At 42.2% G+C, this 15,258-nt stretch overlaps 1 long non-coding RNA gene across 1 annotated transcript; it reads left to right on the top strand.

Moving 5' to 3' along the window:
* The first annotated feature begins 9,118 nt into the window (after positions 1–9,118).
* LOC137379234 (uncharacterized) lies at positions 9,119–12,073 on the top strand. Its single transcript, XR_010976772.1, has 3 exons — positions 9,119–9,197; positions 10,228–10,332; positions 12,018–12,073. It is a non-coding gene; the product is annotated as an uncharacterized lncRNA (long non-coding RNA).
* The last annotated feature ends 3,185 nt before the right edge of the window (positions 12,074–15,258 follow it).

Genomic DNA, 15,258 nt, shown 5'->3' with positions numbered 1-15,258 from the left:
CCTCCGACACCGGTCCCACCTACCCCTGCGCCTTTTTTCCTCTTCTGTTTTGTTTGATGGGGACAGTGTAAGGGAAGCTTTACTCTGTAATTAACCCGTTTTTTAAAGGTGACCATTATACCCCAGCCCCGTTTATATATATATATTTTTTTTTTTGTTGATGGGAACTTTGTTCCTCATAGATGCATAAAAATAGGAGCAGCAGTAGACCATTCGGCCCTTCGAGCCTGCTCTGCCTTTCAGTATGATCATGGCTGATCATCAAACTCAGTAACCTGCTCCCCTTTCCCCCCCATATCCTTTCATCCCTTTCACCCCAAGAGCTATATCTAACTCCTTCTTGAAAACATGCATTGTTTTGGCCTCAACTGCTTTCTGTGGTAACGAATTCCACAGGCCCACCGCTCTCTGGGTGAAGTATTTTCTCCTCATCTCAGTCCTGAAAGGTTTATCCCGTATCCTTAGACTATGACTCCTGGTTCTGGACTCCCCCACCATCGGGAACATCCTTCCTGCATCTACCCTGTCAAGTCCTCTTAGAATGTTATAGGTTTCTATGAGATCCCCTCTCACTCTTCTGAACTCCAGCGGATATAATCCTAACCAACTCAATCTGTCCTCATACGTCAGTCCCGCCATCCCAGGAATCAGTCTGGTATACCTTCGCTGCACTCCCTCTATAGCAAGAACATCCTTCCTCAGATAAGGAGACCAAAACTGCACACAATATTCCAGTTGTGGCCTCACCAAGCCCCTGTATAAATGCAGAAAGACATCCCTGCTTCGAATCCTCTCACCATGAAGGCCAACATACCATTTGCCTTTTTTACCGCCTGTTACACCTGCATGCTTACCAGCAGCGCCTTGTCGACGAAAACACCCAGGTCTCGTTGCACATTCCCCTCTCTCAATTTATAGCCCTTCAGATAATAATCTGCCTTCCTTCTTTGCTACCAAAGTGAATAACCTCACATTTATCCACATTATACTGCATCTGCCATATATGTGCCCACTCAATTACTGGCTGCAAACCAATTATCAATTCTATCCATCGCCATATACTACCCCCACTCCCATGAGCTTTAATTTTACATGCTAATCACTTCTGTGTAACTTTGTCGAAAGCCTTCTGAAAGTCGAAATAAAGCACATCAGGCCCCCTTTATATGCATTTTATAAAATAAGTTTTTTAAATGCAGATGAATAAACAAAAACTCAAATTAAAATAGCATTGTCGGCATTGATGATGCACTCCAGCCTCTGTGGAGCCAACTGGCCTCCGCCTGCGCCTGGCATGCAGGCGAGCCATGCGCAGCCCGTTGTCAGTCACAGATGCTGGGCCGGCTGGATGGAAATGTTCAGCCGGCCGGATTCTGACTTGAGGGCTGTATGTTGTACAGCTCTGGGCAAGACTATGAGGTAGGGTGCCGAATCCTCCGCTTTCGATGTGAACCACCGGAATGGGCGATTGATCACCCGAGCGCTGTTGCAGGTGACATGGGTGAAACTGTGCTTGATGCACTGTTGATTGGTCCCCCCGTTATTTGGAAATAACATTTAATTGCCACTTGTGGAAATGGTGGTCTGTGCAAAGAGGAGAGACGGAAACACAAACTAGGGGAGGGAGAAAGAAAAACAGCAGCACACTTCGGCAGGAGGGAGAGTTCATGGCCGTCTGTGATATGTGCTGATGTTTTGTTTTCGGGAGTCAGGGAACTTTGGCGCTTTTTTCTATTCGTTTCATGGGATGTCGGTGTCACTTGTTGCCCATCTCTACTTGCTCTTGAGAAGGTGGTGGTGTGCTGCCTTTTTGAATCGCTAAGGTCCAGGTGGACCACAGTGCTGCTTGGGAGGGAATTCCAAGATTTAGACCCATCAATAGTGAAGGAACAGCAATACATTTCCAAGTCAGGATGGTTTGTGGCTAGGAGGGGAACTTGCAGGTGGTGGTGTCCCCATGGGTCTGCTGTCCTTGTCCTTCGAGGTGATAGAGGTCGTGAATTTGGAAGGTGCTATTGCAGGAGGTGTGGTGAATTGCTGCAGTGCATTTTGTATATGGTACAAACTGCTGCCACTGTGCATGGTGGTGGAGGGAGTGAATGTTTAAGGTGTTCGATGGGGTGCCGATCAAGAGAGCTGCTTGGTCCAGGATAGTGTCAAGCTACCTGAGTGTTTTTGAACTGAGAACTGAGCCTCTGCTCCCTGAAGCTAGGCCTTAGCAGTGGGGTGTGGGAGTTAGTGAATTAAATTAGCTTTTGTATTATTTATTGCTGTTATAACTTGCTACGTGTTGTAAAACATCATAAAATTGTATGAGAAATTTAATTAGACGTTACTTATATTAATGATGTTATTGTTGAGTCAGCAGTATTTATTTCAATTTTTTTATGTGGTTGACACAGTAGAAACATCAAAGGAGCAGCTTTTATTTTAAAATTCTTTACTCTTAAATATTTCTATTCTTGTGCGTTCTTTCTTTGATTATGATTTACATTATCCATCTCACTATAAAGCTTGGTGATAGTAAGAAGATCAACTAATGTAAAAGCAATAACATCGACAAACAGTGGGCCAGTGTCACGCGATAAAACATCAGGAATAATGTGTTAGGTTACAGATCAGACATAATCTCATTAAATGGCAGAACATGCTGGAACAGCTACATAGCTGACTCTTGTTTCTATGTGATTAGACATCACATGAGCAATGTCAAATGATCGAATCACCAGAAAAGCATCAAACTACAGTTGGCAACACTGTTGTGACTCATGGCTTTTTCGACAGATGCTGGGAGGTCATTAATGTATTTCCAATATTTTAGATTTAATTTCATACTTCCAACGTTCAGGATTTTATTTTAATTCATCCAAATTTTCTGTTGTAAGAGATATTCTTGACCCCTGGCCTATACTTGTGCTCTTCTCTGTTTAGTAACCCACTACAAGCTTTCCTAATGGAAAATGAAATGCAGCTTTGTTCTTCCCTTCAGAATTTCAGTAGCAATCACGAGAACCATCACAAACTACTCAGGCTGGTGCTGTGTAGCTTCGCCCCTGCTCCAGCAATGGCCCTCGGAGTTCTTCATGACAAATCTCTACGGGAATGACAGCAGTATATTTTTAAATGGCGAGAGATTGCAGAACTCTATGGTACGGAGGGTGACCTGGCACATGAATCGCAAAATGTTCGTATGCATGTACAGCAAGTGATTAGGAAGGCAAATTCTCATTTATTGCAATATTGATTGAGTGTAAAAGTAGGAAGGTTTTGCTACAGTCATACAGGGTGATGCTGAGACCACATCTGGAGGACTGTATTCAGTTTTGGTCTCCTTATTTAAGAAAGGATATAATTGCACTGAAAGCAGTTGAGAGAAGGCTCATTCGACTGATTCCGGGATAAAGGGGTTATCTTATGAGAAAAGGTTGGACAGGTTGGGCCTTTATACATTAGGGTTTAGAAGAATGAGAGGTGATGTTATTGAAACATATAAAATCCTGAGAGAACTTGACAGGGTGGATGCTGAGAGGATGTTTCCCCTTGTCGGAGAGATCAGAACTAGGGGGAATAATTTAAAAGTAAGAGGTCTCCAATTTAAGACGGAGATGTGAATTGTTTTCTCTCCGAGGGTCATTCATCTGTGGAATTCTCTGCCTCGAGAGCTGTGGATGCAGGGTAATTGAATAATTTAAGGCTAAGTTAGATAAATTCTTGATTGACAAGGGAGTCAAAGGGTATCGTGGGGAAACAAGAAAGTAGAGTTGATACCAGAATCAGATCAGCCATGAACTTATCAATTGGCAGAACAGGCTTGAAGGGCTGAATGGTCTACTCCTGCTCCTAATTCATATGCTTGTATGTTCGTATTCATAATTAAGAGCAAAAAGCAGGCCAATTGTTGGATTTCAATGAGAGAAGACAATTGAGGTCAGCAATCAATCTTCATCGGTCAAGCTGCTGCCACCAGTTTTCTCTCTCCCAACAGACTGGAGCAAGTAGGAGTAATATCTGCTTTATTACATTATTATACAGCTCACAGTTATAGTGAATTCATATTCATACGTTACCAAACCACAACACTGAATGCAGTTTAATAGAATAACTTTCAGCACTCTGCCCCTAATTGGTTTAGATGTTAGGACACCGACTTTTATGTTCACTATAGAGGCCTGCTATCATTCCAACCCTACCTAAAGATGGAACTATGAGGAGAATTACTTCCATTTTACTGACTGCAAAGAGAAAGGAGATTTCAATGTAAGTAAAGATCTAGGGTTGTATGTACAATTGTTTGAAGGTGGCAGGACAAATGAGAAGGCTGTTAAAAACACAGGGTTTATTAAAAGAGACATAGCATGCAAGGAAAGGAAGTTATACTAAACCTTGATAATGCACTAGTTAGGCCTCAACTGGAGTGTTATTTTCCAATCTGTGAAGCACAATTTGAGAAGATTGTCAATGAGTTAGAGGATATGCAGAAATGATTTGCTAGAACGGTACCAGGATTGAGGGACATCAGGTATGTGGAAAGACTAGAGAAGCTCGGGTTGTTCTCCTTAGAGTCAAGAAAGTTAAGAGATTTGATAGTGGAGTTCAAAATTATGAACAGTTTTGATAGCACAAATAAGTAGAAACTGTTCACAGTGGCAGAAGGGTCGGTAACCAGAGGGCCAAAAATTAAGGTGATTGGCAAAAGAATCAGAGGATCTGAGATTTGGGGTAGAAGTGAGTTACAGCCTAGCCCCGTCCTGCTACTACAAAGGTTCATACAACTCAACTGTTCGGCAGTTAGAAACAAGACTCCTGAATGATTTTCACCTCCCGCTTCAGATCAACTCACTCGACACGGAGCAGATTTGGAAACTGGAACCTACAACAAGCTGTGAATGATGGGCCTCACTTCCATTGATATCTCCTTTTTCTTTACCATCAGTTAAATGTGGTCATTCTAGTCAGTTTCTCCTCGCAGTTCCATCTGCACTCATCGTGAATATTCCCTGTTGCATTTCACGCTTACTGGACTTTACAAAACAGGTCTGGAAAGAAATGCAACGGTTTTTATTGAGGTTCATCCTGAGCAGCTCTGTAACACAGGACTCTGTGCTCTTTGGGCTTTCCCAGGGACGCACACTGAGATAAACATCACCTGTTACTGGAGGACCATCAACTGTGTGAAGGACGCACATTGGTCAACCCGAAACCTGCTGGTCTCCCAGAGTAAAGAGTTTTCCAGCACCGAGTGTTGCTGACTGGCACATTCCAAGGTCCAGAGCCACGTGCTGAGGGATGCAGTAAAGCTTGGGGCAGCCCCACTAAGGCTCAATGGGGAAAAGCCACTGTGTAAGGTATTCCCACCATAGCATATTGAGGGTCTGGAACCTGAGTAAAACCCATCGGGCTGTATGCAACAAAATGTTTTTGCTATGTAATGCCAATGTACATTGCACTTAAAATGGAATGGGATGAATTGTGAGGCACTTCATGTTTTCTGTATCGAATAAATCTGATCTCAATTGTACTTCCTGAAACGTGAAATTTGAACTGTTTCGAAATGTTTTGCAATGTATTTTTGCAAATTTACTTTTTCGAGGAGGTGACCAAGAGGATTGATGAGGGCAGGGCGATGGATGTTGTCTACATGTATTTTAGCAAGGCCTTTGACAAGGTCCCACATGGTAGACTGGTCCAGAAGGTTCAAACGCATAGGCTCCATGGTGAACTAGCCAATTGGATACAAAATTGGCTTGGTGATAGGAGGCAGAGGGTGGTAGTGGAGGGTTGTTTTTCAGATTGGGGAGGCTGGTGACCAGTGGTGTGCCGCAGGGATCGGTGCTAGGCCCTTTGTTGTTTGTCATATATATTAAGGACTTGGATGTGAATGTAAGGGGCATGATTAGTAAGTTTGCAGGCGACATCAAAATTGGTGGTACAGTGGAAAGTGAAGAAGGTTGTCTAAGGTTACAACAGGATATAGATCAACAGAGAAAGTGGGCAAGGGATTGACAAATGGAATTTAACGCATCCAAGTGCGGAGTGATGCATTTTGGGACGTTTATCTGATGTGTACAACTGTTACCACCGTTCTTGTTTATTTTCTAATAGCCACTGAAGTAACTTTGAACAAAGTGGAACAGTTTCTGAAATTCTTGAAGGTTGCCAGAGGTGGGAATGTTTCCATGTTCTGTACATTTCCGCTATTTCAATATAATCTCGATGTTTATTGGTGGAAACGCGGCGAGGGATCGTTTCTGGAGCCAGACAGCAGAAAGCGATTTAATGTAAAAAAAGGAAGTAGTTCATTTGATGTTCTGAATGCGAGTGTTGCAGACTCCGGAATGTATTACTGTCATGTAAAATCTAACGGATCCATTGGAGATGGAAGTGGTTCGCAGCTTACTGTGTACGGTAAGTGTCATTGTACCAGGGAGTGGGACTTTTTCAGCTGTGTGCAATATATGTAATTTCACTGGACGAAGACTGGCTGCCAACAAATTCGTTTTACATATCACGGGATTTTCTTTTCCATTGACCCCGGTGTGCAAACCGCTGATTCGCGATCGCCAGTTTTTCGCTACTGCCGAGAGACCAATTTCACCTGCTCATTGTCCTCATAACATTCCAAAGTGCTTTTGGTGCAGGTACAATTGTTATTAAGCCAAGATAATGGAAAAAAAATTCAAACCTTAGTTTGAAATTAATCAATAGGATAAGATAGCCAGGTTCCTTCTCACCAAAATAACGGTACCAATGTGCAACAATGGGAACAATTTTAACACCTGCTAGGTCAAGTCTTCTATACAACATTAAAGACCATCTAATCCGCCCCAAAAAGGTGACTCGTTACAAACTCAAGTGAAAACATTCCTGCTACCGCCGTGAATATTTCTCGCACCAGAGACCTTTTCACTGCTCAAAACTGCCGATCTAATATTTCTTTACCGACTTCTCCGATATTTGATGTGGATAGGTTTTTGTTTGGTATGGGTAGCAAGGGAAAAGAATTATGTCAGGAAAATGGAGTTAATGTGTTAATCAACTATAATCTAAATGAGTGGCACAGCAAGCTCGAGGGACTGAATTGCCTACTCCTGTTCCTATGTCCGCAATTTATGCTGTGCACTTGTGTCGAGTGATAACTTGTTTGAGATACCAAACACCTTTTACAAATGAATCCTACAACCCAGTCAGAAGGAGGTGTTGATCTTGCCCTGAATACTGGATTCCACCCCAAGTCCTCCAGCTTGCAAAATAGTAAAGGTACACAATGCCCATATTTGAACCTCTGTCGTACGCCAATTAGACTTTCTTTTTTCCAGTCTCAACCCCTCAGATACTGGAATGATATCACGAAACATTTGTCTAAACGCCTGGTCTCCCGTCTTTGTAATTCATGATTTCCATTTGCTCTCCCCAAATCCCACACGGAAATTACGGCAATAGATCAAAAGAACACCGCCCTCCTTCTCCACTGAAATTCTACTGCATTGCATATTATCTGTAAAGCAGATCCATGATAAAAGAATGGAGGAATTCTGAGCCTTTGTTGGGAATAAAGGCAAATGTAATTTTGCAGGTTATAATGCCCCTAATTTAATAATTTGCTATTGCTACAACATCGGAAAAGTAAATGTGTAAAGAAAAATATATTAAGGAGATTGTAATAAATTGGCAAAACAATGCAAAACGAATAAAGGGCCTGTCCTTCCAGCTAAACAGTGACTGTATATCGAGCGGACACAGGTTCGTAAATTAGTAAATGGTAAATGTAGGACTGTTAACAGCAGAATCTTCTCCAGGCAAAACGTGTTAAGCAGAACGAATGAACTTGGAGAAAGGCGGAAACCCTGGAATTATATAATACCTTCACTTTGAGTTAGGATTTCCCATTCTGTTTCCCTCTTCTGTATGGATGTTATGTTCTACACATTAATATATAATTACCAATACAACCCTTTCATGCGGTGAAAAATGTTTCAGCCCTCGGTTCACCCTCTAGAGAAAGTTCCTTAGGTGAAAGCTGCACGATCTGAAATCTTCAGCACAGACGCTGAAATGTTGTAATACACGGATTCCAATCTATACATATGACAACATCCTGTCGGGATTCAATACCGACATCAGAGATATTTTGATTCCACATATCATCTTCCCAATATTATGTGCTAAAAGAAAATATGTTTTGAAATATATGAAATATTCGAAAAACGACCAGCTTTGAAATAGACACACGAAATGTTTAATACAGCAATGAATCTTACAGTTTGCAAGTTCTCCCTGTGATCACGTGGGTTTTCGCCGGGTGCTCCAGTTTCCTCCCACAGCCCAAAGACTTGCAGGTGATAGGTAAATTGGCCATTGTAAATTTCCCCTAGTTTAGGTAGGTGGTAGGGAATATGAGATTACTGGAGTTAGTATAAATGGGTGGTTGTTGACCGGCACAGATTCGGTGGGCCGAAGGGCCTGTTTCAGTGCTGTATCGCTAAATAAAAAGTAAAATAAATAAATAAATAAATAAATAAAAATAAGGAGAGACGATTCCGCTGTTCGTGTGAACTAGTTTGCGCTCACTCCGATATATTCCGACAGGAATCTCACTTGGGATCATTACTGCTAACCCCAATCCCACGCCAGGATCTGATACTTCCATTCAGAGCAGCGGCGTCTGCTTCCCTGATTGTAACCAGCCCTTGGAGAGTCATCCTCTTTATGCATCGTTTGCAATACATCCCGTCTTTTTGCTGTGTGCGGCACAACAATTTATCAAATAAGTGCAAACATAAAGTTTAAAGAACGATAGCACCGATAACTATTGTAACCGTTGCGGGGTGACAGCATAAGAAGGGTAGAAAATGAGAATGTGTTCTTCTAAATTAAAACAATTTTTTTCTTCTCTGTTAAAGTTCCCCCGACCCCCCTGAAAATAGTTCCTGTTGAAGGAATTTCAGCGACTCCTCTGAAACTCGTGTGTAAAACGGCTTCCTTTTACCCGGAGCATTTAGAAATTTCCTGGTTAAGAGATGGTGTCGAAATTCTGAGCGGAAACGAAACTGTGAAAAGCAGGAACGCGGAGGGACTTTATGATGTTTGCAGTTTTTTGGAAGAAGTACAACCTGCCCCGAATAAAGTCGTTTACACCTGTCTGGCATCTCATGTCTCTCTTCTGGTACCTGCCAATGTCAGCTACACCGCCAATCGAGGTAGGTTTGAAAACATATGCAGCGCAAAGCGTAATAATTACTTCAATCTGTAATTACTGATTAGACATGTAGCTGGAACACTGTTCAAACTCGAGGATACGGAGTGAATGTGAACTGTATTTACCCTCAATGCCACATTATTGGATACGAAATAAAATATTCAAGTAGGTGAAGGAAGGAGAGTATTTCCCTGAAGCAATCTGAAACGGAAGGTTGATGTGCAACTGCTCCAAACTTGAAAGATTATTCCTCGTCAAATTCTAGCCAAATAAAATGAAACTACACATAAAATGGATCGGTTCTACCAGAGTCACTTTACATCCCGTGAATTTAAATTGAATAGATGGAAATATCATTATATTCATTTTATCTCTGCGCACCGTGCCATCAGTTGTCTACACCCTAACCTTTAAGATTCCCGACCTCTCCGGCTCTCCATTTCGCTCTCCTTTAAGACGCTCCTTGAACTCTGTCTCCACATGTCCTCATATCCCCTTATGTGGCTCGGTTTAAAACTTTGTTTGGTGATTCTCTGTGAAGTGCCTTTTGACGTTTTGCTATGTTAAAGGCGCTGTATAAATGCAAGTTACTTGTTACCTACTAAAAGTTGCAGTAGGTATGCTCTAATAACACTGCTGAGGCATGTCAGCGATCAAGAATGGAAGACTTTGCCACCTTTGCAGCCGTTGCGGATCAGTGTGGTGTCGCACTGCGAGGTAAAAAAAAAAGTATAACTCCCTTTACTCTTAAAAAAAACCCCTCACGTGCATAGAGAAGCTTCCTGTGCCTTTATGGAAAGGATTTACTTTCTCCATGAATTGCATTACTGGATTACAGTTGCCATTGTTTGGTACATATTATAATATACTGCCCTTAGAAATAATAGGGGTTTAGCCCCACTGACAGAAGACGCCGTTATCCCGAGAGACACCTTTGCGACTCGTCCTCTCGTGCCTCACCCACGATTCTCGGTGTATATATGTCACTGTGCTCTACGGTTTCTTATTTCAATTATCTGTTAATCCTGCAGGTGCTGATTATAAATTTCTGCCGATTTTTGGGCGTGCAGGGGGCATACTGGCAATTTTACTATTAATAACAACTTTGACCAGACTCAAATTAAAGGCATCAGATGGTAAGAATATTTCTTATTCCGCCGAATACTTTTATTTTCAAAGGCCCAGTTGTATTTTTACAATACAGAAAGGGAAGGTGAAACGTCATTCATTGTAGAAGAATAAAGAGCACCTTACTGCATCTTTAAAGAATGAAGTTGATAACACTGGAGCTTTCTATCATTGGTAGTTGAATATGACCATGTATACTGGATTTTGAAATGCAATTATTTCACCTTCCTATTCCAACTATTCATTTGACTTTTTTCATTTCTATTTTGCAACACCCCGAATCCTTACCGTTTTGCATTTTTTTTTTGCTATCATTGCGGGTCCAGATCTTGAAGTGTCAACGCTTAAAGTAGATTTTGGCTTTCTGCGATACTGTAAAATGGATGATATCGAATTGGCAGGGGCAACCTATTTTACACGTCGTTCGAATTTTATTTGCATTGTAATTTCGAGGTGTAAAATGGTCTGCCAACTCTATTATATATTTTACACCATGGTTATCCAACATACCGCCCGTGAGCCAGGATCCGGCCTGCCAAAGGTTTCCTTCCCGCCCACGGATGGAAACTGTACCGGGCCGTTCCTCATCCTCGCAAGGTGTCCGTGACTGGTAATTTCGGAGATGAGCAATTTCTCATTGGCTTCTTCTTCCAGACCGGCTTTTTGACAAAAAAGTAGCGTCGGTTTCACAGCTGACAGGTGCTGACAGGCGGAACAGCAGTTTTCGAACTTCGGACTGATTTAGCGTTTTCCGGCGCGCTTTATAAAAAAAGGTCGGCACCCACCGGAAAACCCTAAATTCGTCCGAAGCTCGGAAACAGCTGTTCCAGCTCCCAGCACCTGTCAACTGTGAAACAAGCTTGAGATTTTTTTAAAAGTTGACCAACCACAAGTTGCTCTGCTGAGCTTTCCCACTCTCTGTAACTGTGAGAGAGAAAAGGGGAAGGAGAGGTGACAAAGAGAGAGAGGGACAGTGAGGGGGACACAGACAGCAAGGACAACACGGGGGTGGGGAACAACACAGAGCAGGATAACACAGGGAGAGAGAGACAGGGATAGAGAGGGAGAGTGATCAAGATCATTACTGACAGATAGACATCTATCCAGAATACTTCACATCACTACAACAGGTGTGCAAGCAAATATTGACTACTTGGGCAAGCAAAAAAATAAGTTAGGTATCTCAATAAATCAGTGTCTAACATAGTGGTAAGAAAAGAAGTTAATAAATTAATCTTATTTAAAGCGTCCTCTCAAAATTGCACATTTGTTGTTTTAATGGTAAGATGTTTTTAATGCCTTTATCTTTCCGAAATTGTCTCACCAGCCCTATGTCAGACAAATTGTATTGTGCCACCTTCCCCGCATCCCCCGCCACCACCCCCCCCACCCCCCGCCCCCCCCCCCCCCCCCCCCCACCCCCCGCGTCACGCGAAAAGGTTGGACAGCCTTGTTTTGCACTATCGCATAAAGGCAATGTCTACTCGGTTAGGTCCAACGCCACTGCGGGGTAGGAGAAGGTAATGCACAGCATGCTGCATTGTATTGCCTGATACTGCTTAACGTCTTCGGAGAGATCTGTACCTTCAAGTTTCCTTACTTTACACAGTACCTGTGTTTATCATCGTAAGTATGAAGTTGTTTTGCTTATACACTGATTAAGCTATTGATTGTGGACGTCTCTTTCCCTCAGGCAATAAGAATAATTCTGAGGAGGCGAGTCAGGCTGAAGAGCCGGTAAGGTGGCAATGTTTTTCATCTTCCAAAAAGAGGCGGGTGTATAGTCTGGAAGATAATAATGTAATTTAATAGAATCATAGAATCCTACAGCAAGGAAGGAGGCCAGGGTGCCTGTGCCGGTTCTTTGAAATAACTATCCAATTCGTCCCACTCGACGACTCTTCACCTTACATTTTTTTTTTCATTGCAAGTATATATCCTTTTCGAAAGTTTCTATTGAATCTGCTTCCACCACCCTTTCAGGCAGTGCATTCCAGATCACAACAGCGGCTGCATTAAAAATATCCTTGTCTTCCCTGATTATTTGTCAATTATTTTAAATATCTGTCCCCTGGATACCAACCCAACCACCAGTGAAATCAATTTCTCCTTATTTACTCTACCAAAACCTCTCATAATTTTGAACACCTCTATTAAATCTCCCCATAACGTTCTCTGTTCTAAGGAGGACGATCGTAGATTCTCTAGTTTCCTCAACGTAAATGAAGTCGCTCAACCCTGATACCATTTCAGTAAATCTCCTTTGCATGCTCTCGAAAGCCTTAACAACTTTCCTAGAGAGTGGCGCCTGGAATTGAGGCCTCACCAGTGATTTAGAAAGGTTTTGCATAAATTCCTTGTTTTTGTACACGATGTCTTGATGTTAAGGCCAAGATAAATATTTGTATTTATTGTACATATACTTATAACAACTTCCTCTTTCATAATTCAAATTATTTTAAAAATCGGAGATCCCCAGTTGCTTAATTGAGACATTGTGTAGGACAACCAGACAGATTAGGAAGGTCAGAGAAACAGAGCCAACGTTTCAGACCTGTGACCTTCCATGAGAGGTCATAGACCTGAAAGGTTAACTCTGCTTCTCTCTCCACAAAGTATTTGCATTATTTGCTGTTTTTATTTCAGATTTCCAGCAACCGCAGTATTTTGCTTTTAGATTCAGAACGTCCCTGGTGCCGTCTCCAAATCTGGTGTGTTAGCTGGGACAGGGCTCTCGATACCGAATTGACCTGCACCCCGAACTCCTGGGTTGGGCAACAGCGGGGAGACGAGGTGAATGGCCAGGGCCTCAGCGGCTGATTTCCTGCTCGGGGTGAAAATGGCTGGAAGAGGAGCGAGGACAATTTTCAGGCTCGGCCTGGAAGATCTTTCAATAGGCTGAGATGACTGAGGATTAAGAAGATTTGAGCTCTCCGGATTTCATATTTGGAACATTATTACTCACCCTATAGATGAGATATTGAATGAAATCATTGAGAGTGGACAAAATGCAATTAAGCCCTAATTTTATCGGTTACTGTCTCCATATTGACACTTTCAGACTCATTTCCAATTAATGATAGCTGGCTGCTGTATTAGACTCTCGGCTATCAGTATTTTATATCTTATTTAGGCAGGTTAGACAAGGATCAAATGAGTAAATTGCCGCCTACGCTACTCTAAACATGAGAGATGACGAAGGACACCCCAAACGTAGACATGAGATAGAGCACACCGTCTATCCCCAGGTAGGGCGAGCGATTGGCGCGCGAATGATATCCAAACCATTTCTACACAAAATCAACACTCTGTGATAACAGAGTCAACTCTAACAAGCTATACAGAATTTACCGAGGTAGTACAGACTTTAGGGGACAGCATATAATGAGTGCTGGCGAATCGGCATCTCTCCCACTGACTTGGTTGGAAATAGAAATCATGAGAGATGTAAAACGGGTTGCGGACTCTTCATCCGTATGACACGACAGTAGTCAGTCAAAATCAGCCCTATTTCGTTTTCGTGTCTGGCTGTAATAACGATTATAAATTAAAAAATAGGAAACTTGCCTGGTAAGACTTCCAAAGATCTATTTTACAGACGAAACAAGAATTGCCCTACGCAACAGTCGAAACCAGGACCAGAAACAATGCGAAACACTGACAGAAGGAGCAGAGTACGGTGTATGCCCAGGTACAGCTCATATTACGACAGGTTACGACACTGGGCTGCAGGAATTACAAAGATCCCAGGTTTAATCTACCACTGTGTTGTGTCAGCTGATCTCAGCCAAGGTTCATCATATTTGACCTTGGGGTAAGGTCGCATTGGCTGTCGACGCTCAAACAACAGGGCCTTAAAAACGGTGCTTTATAATTTCATCATTCCAAATATCATGAACAGATCAGTATGAAATTCATGTTTCTATTTTAATTGAAGTATCAACCTGCTCCCTTATATGGGCTGCATCAGCAGGAGAACTAATTTTATAAAAGCAAAATACTGCGGATGCTGGAAATCTGGAAAAAAACACAGGAAGTGTTGGAAATACTCATCAGATTTGGCAACACCTATGGAGAGAGAAACAGAGATAACGTTACAGGTCTGTGACCTTTTACATCAGAACTAATTTTATATGAAGGTTAAAGGGGAATACCAATAAGATTTAGGGGAGGGCCTGAAATTGTGACGCAACAGGAATCGTTTGCAGAGAGGGGAGAAACCGGAGAGAAATAAACCAGTACAAAATCCGGTTACAATCTGAAGTTGGTAATTGATGAGAAGAAATTTCACTACGGCCTTTTTCAAACCTCGATTACCTCAAGCAATGAGTGGGCAACAGACTAACGGGTGATACGAAATATTACTTTTGCAGACTAAACAAAGAGGCGGTGATAACAAGTTGACTTACGCTGATTCCAAGAAAACATCAAAACCTAAACAAGACAAGAGCGCAGTGTATGCTGAAGTAAACGTGATAACGAAAGAGAGAAGCTGAGAATCTAAACACAGTCCGAAGAAGTGGGGTATTTATGGGTGTCGCTCCAGGGTATTCGATTATACACCATTAAATGTGTTTCTATAATTGTTTTTATTTATTGAAGCTAGACTACGGAGTAACGTTCTGGAACATCACACGCATCTCGTGTGTGTGTGTGTGTGTGTGTTTCGGGAGGGGTGGGGGAAGTATTGATTTTCACCTTCAACAATGAGGCAATATACTGGCGGAATTGGTCGTCGGCCTATTTTAGAACCAGTCGAGAGCAGGGTTTGCAAAGCCAGATTTACGCGGGCGGTATGTTGAAAATGTACTCGGGTCCGTATGTTCTGGATTTCAAACATGTGAGATGTTTATGCCGCAATATCAACCAATGGCAATCAAAAAATTGCCCTGGTAACTTGTGATGGCTCTTAAAATTAAGCTTGCATGGTCAAA

This window comes from Heterodontus francisci, chromosome 17 (genome assembly GCF_036365525.1).
Source record: "Heterodontus francisci isolate sHetFra1 chromosome 17, sHetFra1.hap1, whole genome shotgun sequence".
NCBI classification, from domain to species: domain Eukaryota; kingdom Metazoa; phylum Chordata; class Chondrichthyes; order Heterodontiformes; family Heterodontidae; genus Heterodontus; species Heterodontus francisci.
The sequence above is the reverse complement of the archived record's forward strand: the minus strand, read 5'-3'. Positions and strand labels throughout refer to the sequence as shown.